The sequence below is a fragment of the Colias philodice genome, chromosome 16 (genome assembly GCF_061535455.1).
Source record: "Colias philodice isolate Cphi_HAF_F1 chromosome 16, ilColPhil1 Martin Lab GWU primary, whole genome shotgun sequence".
NCBI lineage: Eukaryota > Metazoa > Arthropoda > Insecta > Lepidoptera > Pieridae > Colias > Colias philodice.
The window spans coordinates 10,381,006-10,384,660 of NC_143101.1; the positions used below are offsets into that span (position 1 = coordinate 10,381,006).

At 33.5% G+C, this 3,655-nt stretch overlaps 1 long non-coding RNA gene across 1 annotated transcript; it reads right to left on the reverse strand.

Annotated features, from left to right (window-relative positions):
* Positions 1-298: 298 nt before the first annotated feature.
* LOC149481943 (uncharacterized) lies at positions 299-1,942 on the reverse strand. The gene is made up of 3 exons (XR_016316808.1): positions 1,371-1,942; positions 1,183-1,244; positions 299-1,108 (listed from the first exon to the last, which is right to left on the reverse strand). It is a non-coding gene; the product is annotated as an uncharacterized LOC149481943 (long non-coding RNA).
* Positions 1,943-3,655: the final 1,713 nt, after the last annotated feature.

Sequence of the window (3,655 nt, forward strand, 5' to 3'; positions counted from 1 at the left end):
GAAAAAATGAAATGGTACCTAATTATGCGGACTACTGAATTGATTTAGATAGAATTTGATGCTGACGTAGATATAACATCATGCCCAGAAATGAAAGGTACTATTTCTGAAAGAAGTTATAAACCCTAATTCTTCTCAGTCAAAGTCAAGAGTGGAAGATATCGCTAATACAGTAAAACTGATGCGAAACTTTGAATGTTAATTTGTATATTTTTTTGTTAGTTGTTACTTAATCACGTCAAGACTACATTACCAATTTTGATAAAATATAGCTAATTGCCTGGATTTACACATAGGATACTTTTTATCCGAACTGAACACTTCTGTGGGATAAAACAGGATTCACGATATAACCTAATTCCACGCGGGCAAAGCCGCGGTCGGAATGATATTTTTTTAAATAAAAAAATTGTTTAAAAAAAACACAAAATATATTGACGCATGTATTTATTTTTTGCACTCTATTATAATTGTAATTATTCATTACAAATAATCAAAATAAAATAGCCAGAACAAAGTTAGGCCCTGGTAGGATAGGTAGGCAGGTACAGCAATGTGAGACGAGCACTGGCTTATTTATACCAATAATAATGTATTATAAACATTAAATTAAGTTTACTTTCTAACAACAAAAATACATAATATTAGCTAATGTGAAAACGAATCAACCAATCATCCCACAACAATGAAATGTGCACACAAATATTCATCCAAATCGGTTCATGTGATTAGGAGGAGTGACTGCAGCGCCATCCTCCGGGCCCAATTGTGTTTCCAGATCACCCAGGAACTCAATTTAATATATTTACACAAAATTTTTCGAAATGAAAACTCACATTACTATGTAAATATGAATATAAACCGGTTTTAGTACTAAGCAATTTCCCGCACAGGTGTAGTAAGTATAAATGAAATAAATATCAACATCAAATTCTTTATACAACATACTTATCTACCACCTACTAAGAAATTCTTGAAATTTTTTCGTATTTTTTTAAAATATAATACTACTCCAACGAGCTCCTGTTCCATAATTCCATATTACGTCCACCATACTTCCACTAAGTTCACCATGATTTTTTATTTCTTTGCACTTTGTTGCTTTTTGCTAAAAATGGAATCATGCTATAAAACCAGTAGAGCGTTGATAACATACATTTTTGACTGAATAAAGGTACTTACGAAGGAGTGGGTTCACATTGTGAACAATCAGTGGGTTTATTTTCCTTCTGGATTCCGGATTTCTGAAAATATTATTTATGCTATAAATGAAAAAATCTTACACATTCGTTATGTACTTAAAACAGGGGTACATATCAAACATCGTCTATAATACAATTATCATCAAATTTAAAATAAAACCAACTTACTTTATTAATTTGTTCCAATTGTAAGCATTCTTTTTCCTCCAACCTTTATGTTTCTTCTTCTTATTTTCTTTATTGTCCCCATTTGTCTCATTTTGTCTTATCGTGTTGTTACCCTTTTTTACGATTGCGCAAGCGACACAAGTTCCCCGTGTGACGGCCGTAGCGGGAATGACTCGTGCAGTGATCGGGGTAGGAAGGTACAGGGCGGCTCTCGCTATATTGGCTGGTCAGGCGCTAATTTCAAGTATTTCTTGTTTATTTCAAAACCATCGCATATTTCAAAATTCTAACACGGTAGACGTATAGGTTGTATATTTTATAGTTAATATCCAAAAAGTCGTAACTTTACGTTTGTTATTTTGAAGATGCCAGAGATTAAAAAAAAATAACAATGAGAACTTTGTATTTTTTTTCTATCGAGAAAATATCATGGAATCATGTTTCTAAAACGGTAGACGTATTGTGTTACTATTGAACTTTCTTGTCAAGAATTTTCATCACGACAACTTTAATAATATAAAAATTACGAAGGTTTAAAAAGGGCCGTAAATGTTAGAAAAATTAATTCATCACCTTAAGCGAAGTTATAATTTGAAAGGGGAAGCTTGCTTATTAATAGTACGTAGTAACTTTTTAAGTAATTTGTGAAGTGTCACACCAGTTCAATTAGATTTAATTTGGATAACTTGGTGTTGTTTTAGACATTTATTCAAAAATCAGCACATTCATAGATACTCATTAGATATAGAGGTGCCGACCGCTCCCTTGGAACTTGACGCGAGAGCATAGAACCGAGGGGTCCTGGGTTCGATTTCCAGTGGAGACGAAGAAAAAAAATGTCTCGGTCTGGCAGGACACAGAAGGCTGATACCTACTTGTCCCTCAAGAAAATCGATCAGTGAAACAGATGTAGGTATGCATAATGCATCTGCCCCTTACCCCACTAGGGGACACGAGACTTCACTTTTTATAGAGGTGAAATCTTTAGAATTTGCTTTTGTTTTCTTTGGCCCATCATTTATCGTCGAAGCTTTAACAGGGTAAATACTTACTAAACGCACCCCATACAGAATCATAGCTATCCGCAACACTTGACCGTTTTATCTACAATGCCAAATAAAACTTCAATTAAGGTACATTTGAAAAGTATTCAAAATTTCCATTGAAATATATTCATTGGATAAATAAAGGGAGAGATGAAAGAATTAATTAAGCCCCATGCTGTCCAATTAGAGGCAGGATGAATAGCGCAATCCGCTTGAATAGCTAAAAATACTCGGGACATCGGTCACATTCAATGAATGCTCGGATTTGCGAGAACTGTGGCCATGCTGTATGGTTTTAAGCCAAGCTATAACATTTGTGAAGAAAGATTCCGTCAGTATCCTTTTTCCTTGCAGTTCCCAGTTGATAACATAACTAACGTTGAGTAACTACAACGTTTTTAATAGTAAGAAAATTCTCCCCGTTAAACAATCCTTAGATATGTATTATTTTACGTTACCTAATTCAACATTATATATTGTATATTTCATTCCATCGTTGAATCTAAAGGATAAAAATGTATTCAAAAAGTAGGTTTGTATAAAAACCATTTAAAAATCAATAATTTCTCCAAGAATCTGCTAGTATAAGTCAGACAGGTACTTATACCTATGAAAATAAACGGTTTCTACCATTATAATATACTAACGTTATAACAATACAATTTACATTTGTAATCATCACCTGTTAAACCAGACTAAAAATCAACTTAAACATTACCGTTTATAATAAAAACTAGATTTCCGCCCACGGCTTCGCCCGCGTTTGCAAAGGAAAACCCGCATAGTTCCCGTTCCCGTGGGATTTCCGGGATAAAACCTATCCTATGTGTTAATCCAAGTTACCCTCTATATGTGTGCTAAATTTCATTGAAATCGGTTCAGTAGTTTTTACGTGAAAGAGTAACAAACATCCATACATCCATACATCCTTACAAACTTTCGCCTTTATAATAATTATTAGATTATTAGATATTAGATTAGATTAGATAGTATATTTATTTAGTACACAAATATGAACAAAGCATGTTGACCCTAGCTAGTGCAGGTCATAGTTTCGCGACTGTATAATATGAACCGTGATTTAATACCAATGTGCCTCTTTACCTCTGCACTAAAGAATTCAGACTTATCAAACGATTTGTCAGGAATTTATTTAATAACTAGCAAACGCACATGGCTTCACCCGCACTATAAATAAATTACGACTTTTATAAGAAATCTTTTGACTTGTACTTTGTA